This window comes from Labrus mixtus, chromosome 18 (assembly GCF_963584025.1).
Source record: "Labrus mixtus chromosome 18, fLabMix1.1, whole genome shotgun sequence".
In the NCBI taxonomy this organism is placed as follows: Eukaryota; Metazoa; Chordata; class Actinopteri; order Labriformes; family Labridae; genus Labrus; species Labrus mixtus.
The window spans coordinates 18,240,223-18,267,922 of NC_083629.1; the positions used below are offsets into that span (position 1 = coordinate 18,240,223).

The window sequence follows — 27,700 nt, forward strand, 5'->3', positions numbered from 1 at the left end:
TTCACTCCCCCCTAACTCCCAGCCCTTATCTCTGAACAAACTGCCTGCCTGCCTGCCTGCCTGCTGAGTTTACTTTATGTTTCACTTCTTTTCTCTTTCTGCATACCAGGACAAATCAGCTAGGAAACATGCTACCAAATGTTTGCTTTGACTGCTTACTACTTTACATTGTTCATTTTGAATCTTTAAAGCAGAGAGTGACAGTGAAAAATCCCAAAGCTGGGGAACTATGACTGCTCACAGAGTCCATATGAAACAGTGATGCAACAGCATGTTTTGAATTAAGTACAAATCCAGAGCAAAAAATAAAAGAGCCTGATTTATGTGGTTCATGTGTCACCCGAGCAAAGAGCATGGATGGATGTTCTGTTTGGGGTCATGGAGACCGCAGTTCCTCTTTAACAGCTCAAAAACATACTTAACATGGTTTTATCACCTTTTGAGTTTATGAATGTTATGAGAAGTTCTTATAAACATGACTGCTTTAGAATGTCTGCTACAGAGACAGCTTTTGTTCAGGGTCTCAGAGACCCCAGCCATAAAATATGGGTTAGCCCTCAAACTTCAGTAACATCCATTTAAAGGCCAACAAACAGTACATTTGTGTGTGTGTGTGTGTGTGTGTGTGACATTTTGGCAAACAAAATGGTTGGTTTGTTCTTGCATATACTATATAACATATAAAAACAGAAATATTTCCCATTTGATGCATGGCGGTCTTAGTTTGAGGAAAAGCCAGGAATCTGAAAACGCTGAGTTTGAATGAGGTCAAACGAAAAGAAAAACGAAGAAACGAATAAGAAAGGACTTGCACATCTAAAACCAGGTGAATATGAGACGCTGCACCTTTTGAAAAGAACCTAATCTGCATGCAGTAAGAGGGACATGAAAGAGGGCTGTTTCCTGTTTGTGTGGTGTGTGTGTATAGAGGCACCTTGAGATGAAGCACCAGGAAGTGGGTTTGTCTAGCTCCGGCAGCAGGTCTGAGGGTGATGGAGGGAGGGGGTCGCCTGCCCTTTGATATTTGTCAAAAAAGAAAGAAAAAATTCCATTACTTCATCACGTTTTTTTTACAGCAGCTTACTTTCCAATATGTACTCTCCACTTTGTGGTTTATTCATCGCTTCCTGCATAACAGGATAATGCAGGTGTGAACCCGATCTTCATTCACCTTTAACCCGCACGGTTAAGCAAGAGAATGTGGCAGCATGTACACTTTGTAATTGTGTTATCAGACGCAGCTTTACCTCTTTGTTTGAGAAAGAGGTGAGCAAACAGTGGTGGATGTGCTAACTGTGCTATTTCCCTTATCGGCACTTCCAGCTGAGAGCGAGTAAGTTGCAACCCTCTGTGCATGCACATGTGCATGTGTCGGTGTCGCTGCAGTATGACAGGTGATATGAGAGGGATAATTAATCACCAAACAAGGGCTGAGGTCAACACTGAGTGATGAGGTTAGGTTAGAGGCTATTCAGAGGCCGCTTTGTCTGTAGAAATCAGAGAGTACATTTGACCTCCTTTAGACACATATACCAGGGCTCACAAACCTGCGCAAGAAACATCAACTTACCGGTAAGTTGAAGCACTTTTAAAAACAATGGAGGGGTTAGATGTTCCTCTTTAGAGTGATACCCATCGAGACATGATTTGAGCATCAGTCACTGTGAAACTTAAGTGCATTGTTGTCATAATTTCCGCAAAGTCTGTCACTTTTCTGTCAATGTACGATGAGAAAACAGATACCATTCTCACCTCTGTTAGGCAGCAACTGGTTAGTGCAAAGAATATGAACAGAGGGTAACTGCTAGCCTGGCTCTGTCAAAAGAGGATTTAAATCCAACTAATAGCACCTCTCATGCTAAGTTTTCCAACATTGTATTTATTGCAATGTGATCTGTTCAGAAGACCAATGTAAAATTGGCCTCTCATTAAAAACATGAATTTATGGCAGACAATGGCTTTGGGAAGTCACTGCTTCCTGCATGGGAATAGTACAGCCCACTAGACAGCAAGAGAGGTTTTAAAGTCTTTACATATATATATATAAATTAAATTAAATACCCCTGTTTCGGTCTCAATGCTAAGCTAGGCTAACCTGCTGCTAGATTGAACCACACATTTTCCAACATATTAAAGATTAGTACGGGTCTTAACACTCATTTACTCTTTGCAAAAAGTAAGTGTGTATTCCAAAATTCGGAACAAATGTGTTAATGCTAAACATCCTGTTTATTTTGGATGTTTAATTTAGTAAATAAAGTGCTTACCCAAATAAAAGAGTGGTTTTTTTTTAACTTTTTTGAAACGTTTTACCCCTGAACAACACACTGAATGGAGAAGAAAGTGCACACATAACACTACAAACAGTCTGAAGAATCTGTGTTTGTTGTCCTGGACCACACACGCAGACACGTGTAGTAATAATGACAAATTCACTCTGAAGACAACAAACTGTTGAGTCAAATGCTGAGCTGTGACGAATCAACTAAAACAATGACAAATAAGATCTCATTATTGACATTTGCCTTGATTTAAGGTATTCTAGATTACAGCCAAATATGATCACTATGCAGGTGAAGATTCTGCGTCTCACCGTCTACAAGACGTGTATCTTTCCCAGTGACTGGACCTTTGACCTCACTGTTACAGGACACAACTCCAGCCTCTCTGCCTCTAAAGAGCCCTCATGGCTCATGTATAGTGAAAGTGCACTTTTATCTTCTCTGGCTTTTATCTCTGCTTTGTGTTTGATTTGTTCATGGCATCAGAGTTGGGATTTTGGGGTGTTATGGTTTTGTTTTGCCGTATATTGAAATTCTTAACTTAATTATGGGGAAGTGTTTTATAATTTGTGTTAACAAGAGGCCTCCTCATCCCGTCCCTAATCCCTTCCTGACTATTATCAGGCTGTATATATATATATACTCCACTGTTTGGGAAGTCTACCCTTTGAATACAAAACAGCACAGATTACTGACTTGAAAAAGAGAAAGTGGAATACCTATCTTTTCAAATCTTATGATCTCAAAGTATTGTATTGTAGTTGTGCTGTGCAGTAGCTGTGTCATTATCAGGATAGTCCTATTGTGAACCTTACAATTTCCCCTTCGTGCATGTTTCCGGGTAATAACGTATTTTTTTAATTTAATCATCTGATTATGAAGCCTTTACCGTTAGCTTCAGGCCTTACAGTTAGCATTTTAGAAACCACTTTGCTCTAATCTCTGTATATGTAATACTTTGCTTCACAGTCATGCAGTTCTTTCTGCTGCCTGCAGCAAATGGTAGGCTTTATCTTTCTAGGTCTCTGGCTATATGTGTCACAGTGAGACTGATTGCAGATCAACAAAGACAACAGTCACAACCACTCCCTGATCCTGTGGGTTTAACCCAGGCCCTCCGCAGCCCTATTATCTATGCGACTGAGACTATGACACACTGCTTACCGGGTAATGACCATTAGCCCTGCCAGGATCCAGTGTCACATGTGCTTTTCTCCCCCCTGGGCTAAGTGGCAACCCTTGACCTGTTAAAGAAAGACAGAGAAAACACACATGTGTTGAGCAGAGGAGCAGAGGAGCAGAGAGGTGAGGAGGCTTCAGAGGAGAGCACCGGTGATGGTCGTCTGACAGGTTGTGGAAACACACCCTTCCACTCCTTAGTGTGGCAGAAAAACAAACACCGAGCCACTAAACTCTCGCTGAGCTCTGCGCTAATGGACAAGCGATGACTTTTTCCTAACAAAACGCGTTGGCCCGATGGAAACAGGACCCAAGGACTGGCCAATGGGAAAGGCCGTCCCAAACCTGACACTGTTGTGCTTTGAGTTTCTGGTCCACTGGGCCGAGTGAGTCATTCTCTAGAGTGCTGAACCACTTAAGTCTTCCTGTCTCATGACTCCCTACATCATGGCCCGATGGGAGGAAAGTGACCACCATTAGCAGAACACCACCTGCTCTGTATTTTGACTTTGTCCTGCTCTTATGTTGAACGTACAACATAAGACACCTAGTATATATCTTTTTGTAGTTCTGCCAATATTTTTTATTGCTTATAATAACAGTCATGAGTTGAGATACAGTAGAGATCTGGGAAAATAGCATCACCATCAAAAATGAGTCCAGCAGGCTGTAACAAGCAAACAGTTGAGCAGGATTGTCGAAACCAGTGGTTCCAAACCTTGTTATTTTGTGATACCTTAATACAACACAACATTTAGTCGCGACCCTCATTGAGCAGTGAACAAAAATAGTTATTTTCTATTTCTCAATAGCTTGCCCAAGAAAACTGCTTCTTCTTCTACCTCAAAGTTGGGGAACAAAAACAGGCTAGTTATGCACACGTCACTTATACAGGTGCAAGGCAATTTTAAAAACAGCAGCAGGAACAAGAAGATATGTCTGCACACTAAATCACATTTCAACCAAGCCACTCAACCGTGCTTAAGCTAAAAAAAAACATGTTTCCTTTCTAAAGTCTCAGTTTTGTTTTGCAGCATCTGCTTCCTCTGGTTGCAGAGGTACTAAAACTGTCTTTCTCACTTCTTTTAGGAACTTTTCAGTTTCTCACTATTTCAGTACTGATTTATTTGATATCAATCGACACACACACACACACTTCACACTCCTAGACACAAACACACTCCTACGCCCACAGATATGCACTGGACCATGGCGGACCTGTATTCTGTAGTTGACTAACCAGCTGCACTGACTCACTCAAGCCTTTTAGAGGTATAAGCAGACAGAAAGATGACATCAGTGATAGCTTTACAGGAAGTCCTTGCTCCGTCTTGTACCGAGGCCAAGTCTGAGCTATGCACAGATGAACATTGTGTACCTGGGAACTAACCCCTAATGCAGTCACACGTGGTGTGTGGTGGAATTTAAATAAATAAATTGTGAAAAAGAACAAGCTACTTTGAGGCCACAAATGTTATTTAAGAAAAGGTTGACACTGGAATCTTAAAAGACAGACAAAGAAAGAGGAGAGATAATGATACGGAGAGAATGACTGGACTCAAGTCACCCTTCTGCTAATGTAACCACGGTTGTATCAACTTCTTGTTTGAGTTGTAAACAAGGCCTAGATATCTGGCCTTGGGAGGTTAGGGAATAGTTAAAAGTGAACTCTGTATCTCTCTCTCTCTTTCTCGCTGTGTGTATATTTCACAATGATCTGCTGGCTGAGGCTCAGAGAGACGTAGATAAGAACTGACTGTGAGAAACCACAGATCTCACACCCAGTCACTAAGAAAAAGCATACACACACCGGCATACAAACAGAAACACACTCAGAAACATGCTCATTCACACACGTACAAGGTATAAGTCTGAACACATGGGGCAGAGTAGTCTGGAAAGGCAGACTTAGCAGTTGACATTGGGATCCCTCAGGGACGCATGTGGGGCTCCTTCATGATTGAGGAATTTAGCTGTAAAAACACAACCCAGATTGTTTGGAAGTGTGTGACTGCTGCTCAGATTTCTCAAGGCAAATCTTCCATCGAGATAAGGCCCGTCCTGAAAACCTGTCCTACGCTCACCCTCGAGTCCCACCTGCCAACCTGCTGAGACTTGCACTAGCACAGAAAGGGAGGAAAAAAGGATTAGATTCTAACTTCACACAAAGGCCTTTAGTAATGGTGGTGTCAAAGTATTACACAACCAACAACCACAAACATGTGCTGTTTCTATTTGAGCCTTTTTGTAAACTTTATCACATGGCAATAGACTGTTGACTCAAATTAAAATGACTAATATTGGATCTGTGCTGTGAATCAGCTCAAGAGTTGTAGATTTGGGATGTAGAGTCAGACTTTCAACCACAAAAATGAGGTCTCTAGACCTCCATAGACATTAAAATGAAACATAATCCATATTATAATTGAAAAGCTGAATACCTTTGTTTTACTGCATCAGCACTTCTTTGTCTGGTTTATAGTATTGATGCATAACTAATGGAAGCTAATTTTAGCTGATGTCAGCCAAGTCCCCCTGAAACGTAACTTGGAAAATATCTCACTGTCGTTGTGATGTATTTCCAACTGAAACGGGATAGAACCAACCAGAAGAGGCAGGACATAACGTTGGGATGAATTGAATTCATTCATAACAGATTTTCAATCGGTCGAAACTTAGTAAACGCCCCCGAGTGCAGGATGCATCATTAGACACTTGTAGAATTTTACAGAAAGAGAAAATACAGTTATGTTGATGTGAAAGTATTCAGGTAATGCTTTATTGACATATATACGTATTTGGCAGATAAATTAACATTTATCCTGAACGCTGAATCAACACCTGTAAAATGGAACTTTGAAAAGGTAATCCTGGGTTATAAACTTTTATGTATTTATACATATACACGTAAACATTATTATATTATTCTTAAAAAAATAGTTTTGGATAGTACACAAAAGCAAGCCGTATAGTTACTACAGCATTGCTTCGTCTGGTATTGGACTGTTGCTACGTTTGCGTATATGGCCATGCTAGCTAACATTAGCAAGCATCAATGTCAGTGCTTAGTAACTTAAATTACTGAATCTGATTCTCACTGTATGACTCTCACACTACTCATACACAATGTTTGAGTGAATAACAACTAAAACGGCTGATTATTGACGAGAAGTCAAAACATATTGTAGGCTTACTTTACCAGATGACACATTTGTTGTTTCCTTGTGATTTACATAAATTCATCCGCAGTCTCCTTAATCCCAAGTCTGAATAATAGTCCTGATAGGAAAGCTATCTTATGAGGGCTAATGTTAGCCTTAGCTAATTTGAGATATAGCAAGCACCTGTTAGCAACTAAATGTTTTCACTAAAATAAAAAACAAAATTCCACAAAACTAACAAATCAACTTAAACTTTTCAGAGTGTGCTATTAATTATACTTACTTGATCTAGCTAACCAGCCCATGTTGGCTACTTTTTTTTCTTATATCAATCTTTTAACTATTTATGAAATATAGTGATAGGTAACAAACACTACTGAGTCAGTTTTCATTGTGTGTTAGATATGAATTCATTGTGGTACGCTTAGCTTGTGCGACTCCTATTTTGTAAGCTTGTCACAATTTAACTCTTACTGGGGCTGATAGAGGCTGTTTGTTAAAAGTGCAGTGCAGTATACAGACTATGGCAGCTACAGACATCAGAAATGCTAGTTTTTAAATTGTCAACTTTAGTGTCTACAACTTCAGACACATTTTTTTAAAGGTAGCATTTGTCTGGCCTTGCTGGTGGTATTTAATTTTTAGACCTAATTACAAAGGATTTTGTTTTAGCTCCAAAATGTGATAGAACTAATTAAGCTTTTAAAGGAAAATACTAAAATGCTGTTTACGGTACTGCTAAGAGCAAATGAATTAGCATGTGCATACACCTGAAAGATTTAATTTGCTTGTAAAGACCTGACTTGAGTGTGCCCCAAGGATAAGGATGTCTATTTGAGATTTTAGATATGATTTGATATTTTTACTTACCCAACCAGTCTTAGACACAGATATTTGACTTCGAACCTCCACAAGAAAAGACTTGCACTGCCTAGGCAGTTACTAGGCCTATATGCAGAAAAAAACAATACATTTGTTCTCAGAAGGGGATTCATCTGGGTTTTCCGCTCCCCAAGTCAGGCTTTATTGTTAGCGAACACTGGGAATAATAGGCGAGAAAGGGGAACATGATGTGTAAGAGCAGTCTGGGGCCCAGAGGAAGGCCACAGCACAATGCGAGGCGAAGGAGACCACGATAAATCACAGCCCTAACTGATTCCCCACCTGTGTCCGCTGTCTTCCCAGAAACACACAGTCACACAAACATCAACCCTGCTCTGGAAAACCATCATAACCACCATACCCAAGACACACTGACACAATCAGAAGTTTTGGATGCTAAATGTAGTCAATGTGTAGAACAAAGTACCCCTTTAAGGCACAAATTGTTGTTTTGGCATTGGATTTTGGTATGACGTTCCACAGTGGCGCACACAGCTGTACAAATTCATGCTTTGCACACACGCGATCAAACAACACAGCCATTAATTTGATTAGAATGCTTTCAACAATTTCCAGTTTTCAGTCTAAAAAGGGCATTGTGGTTGCAGAAAACCAAATGCCTGAAGTAAATTTACTTCATCCATAAACTTTCATGATATTAACAGTAAGACAGTGCCTTCCAGATTAACAGTTTTCCCAGTAAAAGGACGCCAGTGTTTCTAAAAGCCATGCATCAACTTGCATGTTTATATGTACAAGTCCGCCGCATATGCAAACACATCCGAATGTGTATGAGCATGCAAACACATACGAATGTGTATGAGCATGTGTGCTAAAGGGGGAGGGTTATTTACTTGGGCAGCCTCTCAGAGAGCGTCTCCTGGCCCGCTACCACTTCCTGCCCCTGCGCCTGGAGCAGCAGCCCGTCTAGTCAGCCACCTCGGGCTGACAGGGAGGCCACATGCTAAAAGACTTATTGGCCTACTTTAGAAGACCCATGGGGGGGAAGGGGACTATAAGGCCTGCTCTGGGTGGGGCTGGAACTGTTTTGAAGGGGGTCTAGGGGGTGTCTGATTTTTTTTAATAAAGCACTCTCCCTCCCCTCTACTCACTCCCTGCTTCTCCTCTGAGTGCTTACAGCTGCAGAGACGGAGAGGAGGGGGCATAGCGGAACAGAGCGAACAGGCTCAGCATAGAGAGGGCCCTTCATGAAGTCACATCTGGAGCTTTCCCAGAGAACTCAATGGAGCGGAGAGGCTAATGAAAGTCTTAAGTTATGTAATTGAGCTCTTCCATGTGCACCAGACGGTAATGTTGGCTTGATCCATGGCACAGGATGTTAGCAAAATCCTATGGACATTTATGTCCCCCAAAAAAAGACTTGACAATCTCAGCCAGGCTCATGTTGCTACTGTCATGTCTGTAGCAGCTTGCTAACCCAGAATCTGGATATGTTTGAGTTCCAGGCCCTTACATGGAGTCACTGCAGTTGGAGTCTTGGCCTGCGAGGCATAACAACCAAAGTTTGGCATTTACTGCTACTTACAGTCCCACTAAGGTTGATTGGTTCATGTTGTTTTGCTGTAGTTATTCTTCCACAGTCCAGCAGCAGTGGAAAATCACAAGAGAATTATGAGCATTAAGTACAGCGCATGATTAAATGTGGTGTACAATGGTTCTTTTTAAAACCTCATTCAAAGCGTAAACAATTGCAATGTAGTTCCGAGCCTTGTAGTTTATGACAAACATATGTCTGCTGGTGTATTGTTATGTTTAGCAGTGACTTGAGCAGAAAGGCTGTAAAATAAGCTGCCTGGCTGGTTATGAGTGGGAGAGGGGAAAGAAAAACCTGCATTGTGGGATAACACGGTGAGAGGTGGAGTGATGAATGGTAGAAAACACACACTGGATGTGAACAAGCCTAAAGTCATGCGTGTGTGTGTGTGTGTGTGTGTATGTATGCATGTGTGTGTGTCCATATGTATGTAACAACCCAGGGATGGGTGTAGGTTGTAACCACAATCAGATTGAATAAGGTCTCCGGTATCAGCTCTAGCTTTGATTTCCCTTCCGCAGCTGAGGGGAGAAGAAAGAGGAGCAGACGAAGCGGAGGAGATGCTCCTGAAATGAACACCTTGGTAAAACCTGCCGCTGTATAAAGTGTCAGCATTGGGCCCCTAGGTGGCTTCCTGCCAAGCCCAGAGCCACTATCACCTCCACCACCATCACCACCACATCACTGCGCCTTCCATTAATAAAGGAGAAAAATAACAGCGGCGGAGGGGAAGATCAGCCAAAGTGACGATACATTACCTGCCAATTAGACGAAGGGCGGAGGCAATGAGGGGAAATGCGGACCATATGGGAGGCTATGTGAGAGGCCACCTGACCCATGGGGCCTACAACTCTCACATCAACACTCCACGCCAGACTGGACCTGTTTGAAGTCTTACATAATGCTCTGAATACCACCCTCTTCTCTCTCCGCAGACTTTCCAACCTCCTCCACCCTCTCCTCTTTCCCTCTTGCCCTCTGCTTTCCACTCCAAGACCACAACCACAAAGACGGGGCCCCGGCCAAGACAAACACAGCACAGAATCAAATCAATTTTGAGAAGTTATGGTGCGACTATTACAGCTTAACACGACGCTGACAAGCCGCATGAGACGATCCCCTCATGAGTGTGTGGAGAATGAAGGCCGTTATGTTTGAAAGTAAAGTGATCAGACACACAAGAGCCATAGCAGAGGTTGCCTCTAACAAAGTCTTTCTTCATGCATCCTTTATATAACAAGCCTTAGCAGTCCTCATAATTAATCCATGGAAGTTGCTCAGTGGAATCAAGCTTACCTTGACACAAATTTCTTATACTGAATCATTGCATGGTCTTTCCTAGAGTTTTCCATCACTTAGTAAGTGAATTTTCCAAACACTTCCTTTGATGACGGCGCTTAAGTTACATAAAAAAAACTTGAGGGAAGAGTTTGACATTTTGGGAAGATTGTAGCTGGCCAAGACCAAAATGGCAAGATCCCGATACTTTCCATCTTTTTTTTCTTTTTAACATGGTAACAGTTAGTACATGGTTTGCTTAACACAGATAGCTTGGCTTTGTTCAAAGATAACAAAAACCTGCCTTTCAGCATTTTTACAACTCATTAGCCAGTTAAACATGCCTTTCTGTTTATGGCCACTGCTGAGAAAACTTTGGCACAGCTTCTTTGGCAAAGCCTGCAGAGTATGGAATGGTGAACAAATGCACAGCTCACACAAGGGCAGAAACGATTAAAGGCACTGTTCAAAGTCGGTACACTCGTTATCAATAATCCATGCAAACAACGCACATACAACGGCAGGCAAAAAGATAATGGTCAAAAATCCGGCAGTGATCTACACAAAGAAACTCCTTAGTAAAATGCTGGAACTATAGGTGACACAAGGGAACACACAAAGAACTGTCAAAAAGATAGAGGACACACAGGGATTAAATACACTGACAATCATGAGATAACAAGACACAGGTAAAACCAGTCAGGGCGGGTGAAACCCATGGCAGGAAACACCGAGAGGATATAGAAGACAGAAGAGTAATTAAACAAAAATAAAACAGAAAATGACAAAGATTTAGCATAAAATTTTAAAAAGGGGAACACAGCTAGCCTGATTCAATGATTTAAAAACTGCCGTTCAGTAGTTTTATAGCTAATATATCAGTTAAACATGTCTTTCTGACATGGGGAACACAGTTGTCTTGGAGACTCATTCAGCTCAACAGAAGTTCAGTTCAGCAATTTTATAGCTCATTGAGCAGTAAATCATGTCTCTGTTAACGGCTACAGCCAGAACATGGTTAGCATAGCTAGGCAGAAATGCTGGAAACATGTGACATAGCTAGTCTAGTCCAAAGATAACAAAGCATACCTCCCAGTATATTTATAGCTCATTAGTCAGTTAAATATGTCTTTCTGCTAGCACACAGTTAGCATAGCTTTGGATAAAAACTGTAAATGGGTGGAAACAGCTAGCTTTGCTTTGTTCAAAGATGATAAAACCTGCCATCACCCATCTATAAATCTTATCAATTAATGAAATACTCCAGCACCTTGTTAGCTTAGCTTCGCATAAAGACTGGAAACAAAAAGGAAGCAGCAAGCCTCGCTAAGAACAAAGATATTGAAATCTGCCTTCAAGCACATTTAAAGCTTATTGATATAAACATGATACCCTAATTGTTAAATCTGTTCAGTCATGTATTTTTTAAAATCATTTTCAGGGGGCATATGCATCACACTTTTTCTTGGCCAACTGGAGTGACTTCCTTGAATCTCTGCTAGTTTCCCAACAATTCCCAGCTACACAATAATCCCATAAAACCACAACTTGTTTTTACAAGCAGGTTTCCCTAAAGATTAAAAAACAGGATACAAGTTGTTTATTAAGGAGCTTAAGAGGTGCTAGTGGCAGAATTTTGAACTTTGGACAGAGCCAAGCTAGCTTCCCCTCCCTTTTCCACTATTTCAGCTAAGCTAAGCTAACAGGGTGTTGGTTTATATGATGTACCGACACAAGAGTAACAATCTTTTCCTAAAGTTGAAAGGGATTTGAGCAATTTTCCTCTTTTCTCTTTTTATTAATCTGTGATCATTTATGTACAGTGTGTAAGGGCTCTTTTGCTGTCTCAGTCCGGCTATAAGGGGGGCTCACGTCCAGGTCTAGTCAGAAGCAGAATGGACAGTTGCTCTGTGGAAACACTGACTCACCAGCCAGGAGCCTTAACTCAACTCTACCTCCTCACAGCTGGCTTACGAGAACATTTTTTTAATTTCTAAAACACCCTTATTGGTACAACATGAAACACAACAGGCCTTAAACAAATTTAATAGACGACTGCAGTTCAGAGAAATAAATCTCACACCTCACACAAACAATCCCAGATTCTAACTCACATTAAAAATCCAGTGGCACAGCTCCAATGGGGGGGGGGGGGGGGGGGGGGTGAAAAAGAAAGAGACAGAAAAGCTGTATCATTAACGTAGTCGGACCCCTGGGAGACTGTTGGCCCATCATAAGCCTCTTATTAGACGACTCTCCCCAGAGAACTTGTGGTCTAATCTTATAAAACTTTGGACACCAGCTCCCTGCATGCTCTACCACTGGCTTATTATTAGTCACAGCTCTGTTGCTGGTACTCATAATTGGGTAAATGGACTTGTTATACCTAAGGTTCACTTAAAAAAACACCTCTTTGACAGATCTCCACCTGAGTTACGGTGGAAAATTGTAGAGAAAAAAAGGTGTTGAGGTGTCGCTCGAGTGACACAAGTTGTTTTCACACTGTTCTGTGCTGTTGCTGAAAGCAGAATCTTTCATCTACCTCACTCAAACCTTCTAGCAAGTGATTCGTACAAGGCCCAGCCTGTACACCACAGGAGTCACACTTAACAGTTATAGAAAAAAGAGTTTAGCACATCAAGGTTTCGAATATTAGCGTAAATTCTGTGGTTTCAAATTATTTGTATATTTGCATTTTACAGAGTTTCTTGGTTGGCCAAAAGTCTGCAGGTCTTGTGTGTCACCTGGCACCTTTACTTTTAACAGAGAAGATGAAGTCATCACTTAAGCATCAAAATACTCAAACAAATGTTTGCCCAACCAAGGGAAACAGGAAACAGCAGCGACAAAGGATGTCAGTTATTAACAACAACAACAACTGCAGCAAAGGCTGTGGTAGAAGAGACCGCTGAGAAAATATGATAATTTAACCATTTCATTACATGCTTAAAAAGTTTCCCTCTAAAGGGGAAGATGATTTAGCAAAGATCTGCTATAGCTATTTAAAAGTGTTGATGCTAGTTTCAAGATGTAAATAAAGGCACAGTAGAATAGAGGGAAACAGAACTATATCTACATCTATATATTGTTTTTAATAAGAGTGTATTTGGCAGGATTTTAAAGCAATATTTCAACATGTCATGATTTCCTGACTTTTTGTTTCTTTGTTGATCATATCTGTGTGCTAAGTACAGAGCTGGAGCTAAGAGCCGATTAGCGTAGCTTAGCATAAAGAATTGAAACAAGTGGAAGCAGGTAGTGTGGCTCTGTCAAAAGGGGTTCAAAATATATCTACTCATACCTCTACATGTCTCTAAAAAAAACATGTTGTATCTTAATCGTACATGTGCTACAACTGAAGCAATGAAGAGTTAACATTTAGTGAAATAAATAACTCCCCCTGAAACTACAAACTTAGATTTTTTTCTTTTATACAAACAAACAATGTACATCACGTGATGAACATACACTTACCTAACTAAGTTGTCAAAATATATTTCTAACTTTAGAGGGCTGTTTCCTGTTTTTGGTATTTACGCTAAGCTAAGCCGAGCTAAGCATCTCCTGGCTTCAGCTCAACAGGCCTACTTAACTCACAGGCATGAGAGTGGTATCACTTCTCTCATCTAACTGCTGGAAAATAAGTGAACTTGCCAAAGTGTTGACTATTACTTTAAATGGCGAAAATAATCTAACCTGTTCCATGTTGTTTTGCTATCAAAAACAGAAAACAGAGCAAAGGGACCACATTTCCAGCCATCTTAATAAAGCTCTGTAGCACTGAACATATTGGCATAACCCATGGTGATATATCTCAGTCCATTGATTCAGCAAGGACTTGGTGCAAAGACTATCGACCTTAAAGGGAAAAGTCACCCAATTTAAAAAACTTTGTGTGGGGACTATTTTGTCAGTAAGAAACATCATTTTGTAATGAGATTTGAGAATTATTCAGACTAATAAGGTTGTGTTTTCTGGAAATCGGCATTGCTTTTGAGGTTTTAAATGAAAGTACATGTAATAATAAATATTAAACGTACACTTTCCAATGCTTTGATCCCAGAAAACAATGAGTGTGGGGAGCTGATGGCCTAGCAGTTAGGTCCAGCCCCATGTATGGAGGCTGTATATCTTTTTTCCTCATTCTCTCATCCAATTTCCTACTCTATCCACTGTAGTCCTTAAAAAAAAGAGAGTAAATAATGAGTGTTTAAACTTGATAGCATCAGGTTAGGAGTCGCAGTATTCTCGGAGCTAATGTGATTCAATTTGGGACTCTGGCATCACACTGCTTTAAGCTCCCATGATGAGCCAGTTATGAGATGGACTAAAATGAAGAATGATCATAATGACATACACGAGTCAACCAAAATGCAGCAAAACAAAAGAGAAAAAAAAAACCTTCCAACGTTAAACCCACTACACCCCCTGTGTTCACCCTCCTGTCCAGGATTTGATGTGGATCTGAGTTTCAGCACCTGTGTCCAGGGCTGCAGAGACCTCTTGGTCTCCAGGCCAAGTTCCATGTCCGCTCTGATTATAGCACCAGAACAATGTGAGCCATTGTGGCCCAGCAAGCAGGGAGTCTGTGCAGTTTTCTCCATCAACTCTCTCAAATGCTCTCATTCAGCACACATATACACACACACACACACACACACACACACACACACACACACACACACACACACACACACACACACACACACACACAGACAGACACACACACAAGTGGCGTAATGGACTACAGAGCTGAGTGAACCACATAAAGGTAAAAATGTATGGTGTTCTTCTGAGTGAGCATGCAATATGGTTGAGTGGGTTCCTGGTGCTCAGGCAGCCTGCCAAGACTTGAAGCAGGCAGTTGAAATTCATCACAGTTAAGACACACATATGCAGCTACACACACACATAAACGTGCAGCTACACACACACACACACATTCCCCCTGCAGGAGACCTCAGGGCCACAGGGGAAGAACAATCTGACATGCCACACAGCGAGGCTCTCTGCAATTAGACAGTCACTTTATCACACTACAAACCTCTCTCTTTCCATCTCTCTCTCTCTCTGTCCCGCACACACACCCAAACAAACACACAAAGGTGTAATCATTCACAAACACTGTGCCAAACTCAAAACTGCTATTATCTATCATTAGAGACACACACACGCAGAAACACATTTTGCAGCCTCACATTTAACACAAGTAAACACCGTCGGCCTCATGCTACTAGCCAGCAAGTTCCAGAGAAGTGCAGTAATACACAGGGCCGTTGGAAAGAGAGTTATAAACAGCTATAAATAGACACGTGTGATATGCTGCTTGTCCCTCAAGGGGAAGACTCGGAGGATCAGTCATAACCTTAGCGACCCATGATCTTTAGCCCCTTACCCCCAGGGTTCAGAAGACGTGCTGCGAGTCAATGATGTCCAGAGGGGAACACAGGAGTATTAGCTTTTATATGCTCCATGCTCCTGGCCCCTCTCTTCACCCCGTCACTTCCTGGAACACATCTTGAGTTTCTGTACATGGGCCCATTTGAACATGACAACTGATACCCACAAGTAGATTTCAGCACATGTGCTTCAAGGCATGCAGCCTGTATGTATGTATACAAACACACGCAAAAGTCCAACCCTGACCTTTCAATCCAATTTGGTGTCAGCTTTCAGTGTGTGCAACGTCAATGTCAATGAACATGTGGATGTTGGAATTGGTCAAACCTTGGCCTTAAAACTATAATACATTAATTGTACCCTTTTAACAAGTTGAAGAGAGACAGGGATTTTTGGGAGTGGAGAGTGGGGGATGAGTGGGGATGTCACTCAAAGCTCACACATTAAGCCATTTCTCTTTATTGCATAAAAAAACTTTCTAACTACACATTGCATAAAAAAACTTTCTTACTACACAAACCTCACTTTGAAAACAGTAAAGAAAAATACTGGCTGTTGTTTGTCAAGAAAGTTGGAGCATGTGGCTTACTCTTGAACATCACTTGTCTATTTTGCATCTTTATTTGCATTTAGATTAAGCTTTTATTAAACATGAGATTAAGAGTTTATACAGCACTTGTTGCCTAAAATCTTATTTGTTTGCCGTTCAATATTCAAATAACAGATTTACAGATTTCCAAGCTGATGAAATGCTGTGATAACCTCATCTTAAAATCAGCCCTACTTTAATAAATATAAATGCAAAATGATGATAAGTATTGGAAACTAAGTAAATCCACAGATGTAACCCTGATGCCTCTAATCCACCATCCACATGTGGTCAAAACAGAGCAACCCATCAACCCAGAGGCTCAGTGTTAACACAGGGTCAAAGGTCATGCAGTGATTGGCCAATAAAGGGAACACAATCCTCAGAACGGAGCTTACTGAAGATTTGTCATCCTTCGTTTCATTGCATCCAGTATCCCTGTTTGCATTGTGGTTGAACTAGCTAAAGAGCTAAATCCAGGCTCAGATGATTATTATGATTACCCTGATTCATTATGGAGGAGCAAATTTGGAGCGGATGGCACATGAAGGCAGGGTGTGGAGCAGGCACGGCTGGGTAACGCACCCTGAACTGGCATGGAATAAATAGAACAAAGTTAACTGACACTCTGTGAGTGAATCACACCAGTAATTGAATGCTGACAGAAGATTAGCCGCACCACATGGCACATTTTCACCCAGAGCAGTTTATGGAAATATGTGCCATCATGGGACAGTGTGACATTTCCTACTGGAAGTTATTGAAGGAAAATGGTCATGGAATCAAGCAGAGGGCAAACCTGCCTGAGGTAAAGGTGACCTTATCTAGTTTTTGCTTTGGAAAAAAAAACATTCATGATCAAATTCAAACAGTAGCATAAAATACTACAGTATATACCATGTCTGTTGTTGGCCAAATCCCAACTATTGCAATCTCAGACCCACAGACTTTTTAGACCCAATCCACATTTAGTCTGACAGTACTTGGGGTTGTCCAATGTTCAAATTATCAAGTGCATTAGGACTCTGATGCAAAGTTTCAACACCAAATGATGCACTGGCCAGCCCATGTGGGGCTTACAAAGCCTTCCTTGAAAACATGATGATGGGAAGAACATAAGTGATCCAGAAAAATAAAGTCTGAAAACAAAAAACTAAATGACTGAAAAAGTAAACAAAGCAAGCATGGAAATGCACTGAAGAAGAAAAAACTGCAATTAGTAAATCCGTAAGTGACATCACAGGGTTTATCACTGTCGTGGCCAAATACTGCACGACAGCAGAGTAGTTTTTGTTTTTGAGTCAAATATTACAAATGATAACTGCATTTTGCTTTTTTTTTTTTTTTACCAGGTAATGTGTCATAATAGTCTGTTGCATTCCTCCTTTTTATACTATCTCAAGCTCTGCATGCCTGTGAGGGTTCAGTTCTCAGGCTTTAGGGTGGAGATTGGGCCCTTGACTTGCTAAGCTCCAAAGATAAATCGGGAAGGTCACATCAAAACGAGTAATTTACGGGCTAAGTGTTACGTAAATTGAAATTCAAAACCCAAAACTAAGTAAAAGCTGAACTTTATTTGAATTTAAGAATAGCTGCTTGAGTTTTGGTGCTTTTGAAACCAATTCTATTTCACCAGGGAGGCTCATAAATGAATCATAACTGAATAAATACAGCTCTCAGAGTGTCCTCCTCCAGGAAAGAGTGCAGATGTTTTTCTCATCTGTTTCTCCGCCACTGACCCCCTCTGTGAGCAGAATGTAAGCAAAGCAAAGAGGAGGAAAGCCAAAAGACGACGCCAGAAAAGACAAACAAATACAATTCAACTGGACATCAGATCTTTTGTAACACAACATGCAGACGGAGACAAACCTAAAGAAAGGAGGGATTTAGAGAAGGTGTGAAAGCCCTCTGTGTTGGATGCGGGAGTATGTGTTTGTATATATCTGAGTGTGTCAGAACATTGTGTCCAAGACTTGTACCCAGACAGTGAGTCAAGGCTGCAATCTGTTTGTGTTACAAACCTTGACACTGCTCATGCTGCTGTGTGCTTTAGCCTGACTCCCTTCACACAGTCTTTTAAACACAAACTTTTCAATGCTCTTTGCTCTGAAATAGCAATAAAAGGAAGTGACTGTCGGGTTGAACCTGCCTGTGGGGGTGTTCTGCCTTCACAACACCTCAGATCAGTGTCTCCTTTCACTCTTCTGATATGTGTAGCTGCCATCAAAGACACCAGAGCTGTTTGGCTGAGGGCTGAGATGAGCCCAGCCCTGCCTGCAGTGCATTTACACCCCGAGCTATTTCACTCACCCCGTAAAGGTGCTTTGGTTTTAGACAGGCTGCTACAGGTCTGCATCTGGGATCAGGATGAGGAGACACTGAGAGAGAGTCCTGCCTGTGCCTGCGTGTGTCATTGTGTGTTTGCAGAGGGTGAAACAGTTTTGCTGGAAGGGCCAGACGGGTTGCTGCATGCTGCTGGGATTTGCTGTGCTTTGCTGTGCTCTGTTTAGTGTGTTATAAAGTAAAATAATATTTATTTAAAGCTTCTTACAATAGTAAAAAAAAATGATTTACACATTTAAACTGGATTCATGGAATTAAATGAAGTAATAAACAGAAAGAAAGAAATCAGAAACAAAAACAACACAAGCTAAAACAAAAATTATACCCAGACCAAACACTGTAGGTTAAAAGAAACTGTACTAAAACCTTTACAAACCCTCTCTTAAAACTAAGTTGGCCTACTAGATTCTATCAAATAAATCTTGGTGAAATACCTCAAACTGGAATCGTGTTGATTTATTGGGGCTTCTTGCAAATGTGCTAATAGCAACGAAGCTAACCAGCCAGGCTAGCAATTGTCAGTCCCCCTTTTTTTCTTTGTGTTAGGCCATTCACTCCACAATTGTGTTTTTTTTCCCCCAACAGACCTGGGTACCATTTCTCAGAATTGTACACCATTTATTTGATGAAGGACTCACTGAAGGGGTGATACACATATTTCAAGCTAGCTAGCTAGTTAACTGACACATTAACAAAATTGCTAGCTAAGTTGCTAAAAGGACAGCAAGTTTTTATTTTATATTTAGAAAGGTAGGACTTTTTTATAACATAAGCTTTTGTTTCATTAACAATTATTTTGATAGAGCGTTTCATATTCCAGCAGAGTTTAGATTGAAGAGGATGGAATACAGCTAAAAAAGCTACCAATGCTAGCCAGGATGATTTGCTGTTCGTTTGGTTCCTGTTTTGACCTAAGTTTGATTACGCTATCAGGAGTCTGTATATTGTGTTCTATTTGGAAATTGACCGGACGCTCTGTGCGTTTCCTAGTCTGACTTCCTGTCTGGTTCGATCTATTCTGTTCAGCTTGACACGTGCTGTCACCGCGACCCAACCTCAGATAAGTGGAAGAAAATGGATGGATGGACAAACAAATGTCAATGTCGAAATATTCTTACTCATTGATTATTATCATGAATTTCAAAAAAGTACTTTCTCCATCTGTGTTCAACTTTCTCTATAACATTTCAGAAGCCACAGATGTGAATCTTTGTGAAAGACCTTATAATAATGGTATATTGTCAGGGTTAAACCTTCCCTCTGCGGCTTGTACTCATCTGTCAGGAGGTGATTGTGCAAGGCCGTCTTGCGTCAGACACCCCGTGACAGGTTTGATAAGAGTTGATGGACGTGATTGCACTTCACGCCTCGGGCTCTCTCAGTGCGGCGGGGCTACAGTCAGGCACGACCAGACACGCTGAACCTCATGAGAAAGAACACTATAATTACTTTATTGGACATTATACCCACAGGCAGAGATATGTTAAAATATACAAAGCAGATCTTTTTTTCCCCCCAGATGGGTCAGAAAACAAGATCATCAAACGACACAGCTGCCTTAAGTGGCTCAGGGCCGAGTTTGAGAGTACACCAGCAAGAACATATTTACCACAGGAGCTTTATCTTTATTGTATGTAAAGTTACACTGTAAGTGTAATATGTGTAAAATGGAAACCTCATGTGCACTTGGGTGTGTCTGTATTCCCCCTCTACAAAAACATCTTTAAAAACATTTAAAGATATGATCAAGATATAGATTTTGTCATGCCAAGTTTATGACGAGATACAACATGCACACATGCAAATAAAATGAAAACTTAAATATTCAAAGTAAAAAAAGCTAAAGTATGGTACCTTCAATTGATCTCTGACTTTAAGGTATAATATACAGAATTTTATTAGAATGTTTCCATTAAAATATCTTAATTAATAAAAAAATTGACTAAACCTGTTATATATATTCTTTGTTAAGTACTTACATTACCTCAAATATTTCCAACAGTTATCAAAGTCAGAGAAATCTTAATTTTATAGTTGTAACGGGATGTGTCTTGTCGTGGCGGCTGCCATGATAGAGCCACCATGACAGACACAAAATGTTAATCGTTGCCAAGGAAACACCGGATGTTATGTCGAAGACCTCTGCATAAGGAAGCAGGAACTGCTTCTGAAAGCTGCCTGTATGCGGCAGAGAGAACTCCCATGATTCCCCTCCAGCCTCAACGTCAAATGATTTGGTTATTGTTTTGATTGAGAGCCGCTGACCATTTAAAAATTGTGCTATCAGCATATCAAACGAAATAAAGTTATTCTAAAGTAGCATTTTTTTTAATTAGCCTCTGCATTGCTTTGTATTAAGTGCTAATTAGCAAATGTGAGCATGCATAGCTAACAAGGTGAAAACTATCCTCCTAAACATAAACTACATACTATCAGGCATTATGAGGATGTTAGCATGTTAATGTTAGCAATAAGCTCACATCAGTACCATACCTTATTATAGCTTCAATGAGCTGTTTCCTCTAAAAATTCTGTATGACAAACTTTATGGGACATACTTGTGATGACGTGTATGTATGTTTGTGTAGTATGTTTAAGGATAACACACAAATAAGGCGGAAAAACGGAAACACTCTTTTTATTTTCCCAAGAGTTAAGTCTTGGTGATTGAGTCCAAAGTGTAAAACTTTACAAGCAGTAGCTCTGAGACAGTTACAGTGAATGATCTTTGTATTGCATACTTCAAACAACAGATAAGTCAATCTATAAAACCTTGTTTCAGTGAAGAAACATGCCTGAGTGCTTTATTTTGACCTGACAGAAAAGTCCATCAACAGGTGACGGCTGCCAGGTTTCAGCGGACGAGGAGGAGGAGGAGGAGGAGGAGCCTGCGAGGGTTTCTCCAAGAGGAACATGTTCAAACGAGGAGACTTTATAAGCTTGTCACATATGACCTGATTGCTTAACAAAATAACAGTTTCCACGCCCAAGGGCTCCCATTGTACCAGGTGCGTGCACGCCACATCTGGTAGGTAGTGCAGTGCGTGTTGTGTATCTATGTGGTGTCTAAATATTTTCAAGACAGGGTGGAGGGGTTTTGGAGGGCTAAGAGAAAGACCAGGACCCCCACCCTCCTCTTCCACACCCTATTACAGTTTCTTACCGTAAATGTGTGGTTAACCAGAAAAAGCTGTTGGTGGGGGCCGGGCAAATCTTGAGGGAAGCAAACTTTAGGAAATCACGTATCTTGGCTATGTTGAGGGCATTGTGGATTTGTTACAGCCAGGCAAATAATGGGTGGATAATGGTAATAACGGTGGGCTTTTACAATTGAATTTTGTTTGACATGATTAACGTACATGTATGCCGCATGTTACTTCTGGCTGTGTGCAAAATTCTAGTCAAACTTCTGCGCAAGAGAGGGAAGAAAGAGAAATAGAGAAATACTGTATAGAGTAGAAAGGGAAATATGAAGGGCCAAAAAAAAAGAGGCAGTGAATGAAAGAAACAGAAAGAGGAGTGAAAGAGAGTGGAGAATGACAGAAACAGCACGAGAGCGAGAGAGCAGCGAGGGAGAGGAGGAGGAGGAGGAGGAAAGGAGGAGGGAGTGACTGAGCATTGCTTTTCAAGAGCAGCAGAGAACAAAGGCTCCTTTGTGTGCAGGGGCTGAGAGAGTGAAGTGGAGCCAGGGCTTAGGGAGTGTTTAACAGTGTACACCGACTGCATTCCTGCAATGTGATTACAAGACGCTTTTAATTTATTCTCAGGAAATGGACTTAACTCTTCCCTCTCCTTTCATTCCCTCACTCTCTACCTGTCTCTGTTTTTTCTCTCTTCATGCATCTTTTAGTGTTTTAATGAGGTCAGTTGTTCTCAGTCGGTTTAAATTGTATGCATGCCTTACATTTGTTTTTAATCATCTGTGCAGCGTAACTCAAGTCTGTTGGCAGTGTAGCTGCCTGACAAAGTACAGCCAAACATTGTTGAAAGTCACATAACTTCATTTAAATTTGAGAGGGGATGCCAAAGTTTCCAAATAAACCACAATCAGAACACGGAGAATGTGTATAAAATAATATACAAGACATCTGGATTATTTCCATCTGATTGAATGGTACAGTCATAAAATACATACTGTTTTGTTTTAAATGTTCCTTACAAAAACCATTATGAAGGTCAATTCATGAACATATTGATACGAGCAAATAATGACGTTTTTTTGGCCTTTAAGTCACATAAAGTATCCTGGCTTTTGTTGTTCTTCAGAAACAAAACTGTATGCTGACATTCAGTGTATCAGATTTTTCTCAGGTGATTCACCAAATCAAAAATATTCTGGTATACAAGGAGAAAGATGTAGTTTAGAGTAATCCCAAACCATTACAGTGGGGTCAAAGAGCCAAAACAAACAGCTCAGGGGAGGAGGAACTGCGGAACTGAAGGGTAGAGTGATGAGTGACTGATTGAAAGGTAGGGCACATATTAATCCCTAAGTGGAAGTTTGATTTGAATAAAGGCTTATGACATTCAACATTACAATGAAGGAACAGAAAACACAAGATCAGCCAAACAAACACAAGTTTAATAGAATATTTAAAAAAAAAATGCAAGTAACTACAAGATGCTGTGAAGTGCTACTACAGGCTACCACTAGCATGGGGCCATCTTTTAAATCAGTGAGTCTGTACAAGGGACCTTTTTCACTGAGTTCATACTCATTTGATCCATTGGAAATTCAAAGTACTGATAAGTGCTGCTGTAGACTCTCATAGACTCATTATGCACCAATGCAGGAAACATGCACAGAATGTAAAAGCAACACTGACATACCATCATACGTAAAATCAAACTTTAAAGCGACCAGTGGCCAATTAAGATATCAAGCTCCATAATCAGTAATTTGGAGGGATATCTCGGTACAACTGAATTTATAATATCAGTTACCTTTTAGCTCCGTTTTGGGGCTCCACCGCCTCATGAGGGAGATATTTGAAACCTTTCCTGAGTATCTTTTCTTTGAACCTTTTCCTCGTTGTGAACAGCTGTTAGTTGCAGCTGGAAATTAGATTAATGAAAGCAATCATATCCCAAGGGCTTTGACAACTTTTCACTCTGTTATTTGGTGTTTTCACAATTTCACAAAACTTCAGGAAGTTTTCAGGGTGAGTTGCATGTGTGAACATTTACATCCTGCATCGGCGCATGACCACAGAATGTATGCACGAAGCAATGATCTCCATGCACATGTTCAACTTTCATACTAGGTTTGTACCGGGACTTGAACTGGCAACCCTCCGGCTCACAACCAAGGTCCCTTCAAAATGAGCCACAGCCGCCCCAACTGATGGCGAGTAAAAATAGAGATCGGCCAATCAGCTGACGAACAACAACTTCTACTCTGTCCTGAAAAACAAAACAACATTGTTTCCCCCACTAGAGTGCCATTACACTGTGGACAGCCTCTATTATCTAATTTAGCAAATAGCATTTGGGCCTCACAGTCTCCTGACTCGATTTGGACAGTTGGAAAGGTGGAATGAAAGGGGGGGAAGGCGGGGGAAGGCGGGGTGGGGGGGAGGCAGAGAGGGAGAGATGTGGAGGATGTGGGGGCCGGGGTCAGGGCATATGGACGTCAACCTCTGGCCTTGCTGCAGAAAAAAACCCGCTCTGCGTCTGGAAGTGATCATCACAGCTGCTTGTTATCAGGAGGAAACATCTGATCTCAGATCATTGACTCCCCTCCTCCCCCTCCTCCTCTTCGTCTCCTTGGGATGAAGACAAAAGTGCAGTCTCAGTGTGTCCTACTTATATGCAATTGGCCACTAACTGCTTCTTTTACAGCACTCTTTCTCTCCTTTTCTTTTTTGTTATTCCACCCCTCACCCACCACCCACTGTATTCATACATTCAAATGTAAGCTAAAACTCCTGCTCTGCATTTCTCTCTTCCCTCTCTAAATCCTCCTCCTTGCTGTGTGATTTATTTTTTTCCTTTCCTTTCCTCTCTCGACATCTCTCTTCAGACCTTCGTTCCAGTAATGAGGTTCGGCATTGTCCACCTCGCACTCAATCTTCCATCAAACGCAGTGAATTATTTTTTCACTACGGCAAAAGAAAACCAGGGGTGGGCTGAGGAAAAGAACGCATGAAACAAGAAAAAGTTTTTCAAAACTCTTTAAAAAGCAGACAAGCCAGCTCCCACCCAGCAGATTAGCTTCTCCTCAGAAGAGACGGTATAAAGATTTAATTAGCCAACCGTTTCTGCACAGCCCCACTATTCACTCCTCCCTTTTTCTCTTTTATCTGTATTTCAATATGCCCACTCTGCATTTTCCAGACCACCTCAAAACCCTGAACTCTGATGGGTTTTTTTTTTTAGCGTGTTCTTTTCTTTTTAGTATTCAGAAATGCAGGTTTGCGGTGAAAGGAAAGGCTAAAGGGTGAGATGAGTGAGGAGGGAAAGTGTTTTTGAATCGGTCTGGGGGAGGAGAGGGGTGTTACAGTATATTGTCCTTCACAAACAATACCAGGTTTTATATTCAGTTCGGATTAAGTGGCCCATCAACAAGTCCTGAGAGCATGGAGAAGCGCATGGGGAGTTTATCTGTGAGGAGTGAGGCATTTTTTTTGTTTTGTTCAAATCTGTAGTTGTGTACGTTGGATGTGTCCCCTGCTAGAGATCGGTTACTGCATCTGCTTCTTCCATTTTTATTTTTTCCATAAACTGTTCTGTGATTGATCAGCAAAAGCAGATGTTTGTGTAAAAAAAAAAAAAAAAAAAAAAAAAAAATGCTTCAAAGAGCGAATACATTTGAAATTGTTCGACTTGAGGAAGGGGGTTGTATAAAAGGCAACTTCTCTGATTTACAAATCAAAGTTTGGTTGCATATGTGACAAAACATTTGATCTGTCCTTTACAGCGCTGCATTCATGTCGGTATGAAGAGAAATGAGGTCTGAATCATTTTTGGTAGATTACAGGTTCATTGTCAGAGTTTTGTAGCAGTGAGAAGCTTTATATGCAAATCAATGTTTTGCTCAATATCTATTTTAGAATATGGGATTAGCTTTTGAAAGTGACTGTCTACATTTTTCTAATGAACAGATTAAGCATATAGATATGAATATGTGGACTAGGATTTTTTTTTTTTTGGTGTTGAATGGTTAAGATTGTTCAGCAGTGTTTCAGCACACATTGCCTGTACGAAGGAAACATTCAGTCTGGAGAGTAAAAGACTCAAAGCATCAGCTTTAATGTACGATAATTTAGCTTTTTATTCATGCCTTTAAACAGACATTGGCACACAAATGCAGCTGGACATTCTGGTCCTTAACGTCGTCTTTAAACTCCAACTCCATCGTCACGTCTCAGGATGAATTGATATACAGTATGAGGAAGAAACTGAGGAAGAAATCTTGGCACTGATTTTCTTATCTGTTTAAGGCATGGCTAAATCGTAAGCGAAATAACAATTAGCTCCCAGAGACTATATGGTCATCAGATGTAGAGTGACATAGATTAGTTAGAAAGCCCTGTCGAGTAGAGCAATGTTTACATTAGCATCAGTGTTGACTAGTTATATTCACAGTGTTCCCAACACATAATCAATACTCAGGGTGCTGCCCAAGTACTGTATATTTACGGCAATCCAGGTATATTTACTAATCTATTTTATCTGTATATAATAATCATCCCACGAGTGAGAGAGGGAGAGAGAGAGAGAGAGAGAGAGGGGTGGTGGGGGGGGGATGTCTGCTGGTACATCACTACTCTAAATGCACCTACTGACGTCTCATGTTAAAACCGAAGCTCTTCTACTGCTGTTTTTATATTTTCCTGCAGCACTCTTGGTTGAGGCCGATCGTTACGCGATACGTGTCACCTGGTGTGATAATGTAACATCGAGGTGAATCATTTCAAAATTGCGAGTAATGTTATTTGAGCATCTTTAACGTACACACAAAGACAAAGTCATGTCCCGAGGCGGGGCGGGGCAGGCTGCTGTGTGCATTAATAGAGGAGAGGTGCAGCTGTGTGTGTGTGTTGTAAAGATGACGAGCAGTTTGTGGTAATTTGTGACACACTGAAATATCTTGGAAAATAAAGCACAATAAATACATATACGCCCACATTTGCACAACTTCCTATAGTTATACAACTCTTAAAAGTTTCTTTAAAAATCTCTACAATTAGGGGATCGCTTGGGATGGCAAACCCCTCTGCTGAGGCTAGATAAGAAAAGACTAGAGGAGTGAAAAGACAGTGAATAGCGAAAAGAGCTGGATGTGATGGAGGAGGCAGCCCGGGGTGCCTTAGGGTCTGTTTTGTCAGTTGAAGAGAGAAAGGGTGAGGCAGAGAATCAGTGGGGGACTAAAGGCGGGAGGAGGCAGGAGGAGCTGGCGGCACGGTGAAAGTTAGTCCGTATTAAATCCCTCTTCTTCTTTTTTTTTTCATCAAAGCTGATGCCTGGCAATAGAATATAGAGAGGCAATCTGCATTTCCATGGGCTCCTCATGACCCTGCTTGACAACACCACCCCCCCCCCCCCCCCCCCCCCCCCTCCTCCTCCTCCACCACTGCCACCTTCCTCTACCGCCCACAACTGTCTGCTAACCACCTAACACTCCATCCCACCCACACCTTTTTCCTCCACTCACACAGCAGGACAATAGTCGTTCACTCACATTAACTCTGACTGCTTGCCCTCTTATCATCAAGCATCTAGTGTTCAAACAGTACGACCAGTGCTCAGTTTCTATAGTAAACAAACTCTAAACAAACTGCACATTAAAACTAGGAAGTCTTCCACAATGTTCCTTGTCTTACTTTCATTCTCTTGTGAAGTTCAGCTATCGAAAAACATCTCTCTGCCTGAAGGAGAGTAGCTCAAGGGCACTTCAGCAGCCCAAAAGTTTTCTTGGCGAAGTCAAGGATCCATGTAGTGTTGTAGTGTAGAGTATGTAGTGCTTCCCTTGGCGACTAAGAATGTAGTTTTTGCCCCCCCACTTTTTATTCATCTCATCTGAGGGTGG

The 27,700-nt window shown here is 41.1% G+C and overlaps 1 protein-coding gene and 1 long non-coding RNA gene across 2 annotated transcripts in view; one reads left to right on the top strand and one right to left on the bottom strand.

Moving 5' to 3' along the window:
• The window catches only part of crip2 (cysteine-rich protein 2), a 517,344-nt gene that overhangs the window by 311,365 nt on the left and 178,279 nt on the right, over nucleotides 1-27,700 (top strand). The gene's annotated exons all lie outside the window — the stretch shown is intronic.
• LOC132993418 (uncharacterized) lies at nucleotides 800-16,052 on the bottom strand. The gene is made up of 3 exons (XR_009676464.1): nucleotides 15,733-16,052; nucleotides 3,447-3,526; nucleotides 800-1,015 (listed from the first exon to the last, which is right to left on the bottom strand). It is a non-coding gene; the product is annotated as an uncharacterized LOC132993418 (long non-coding RNA).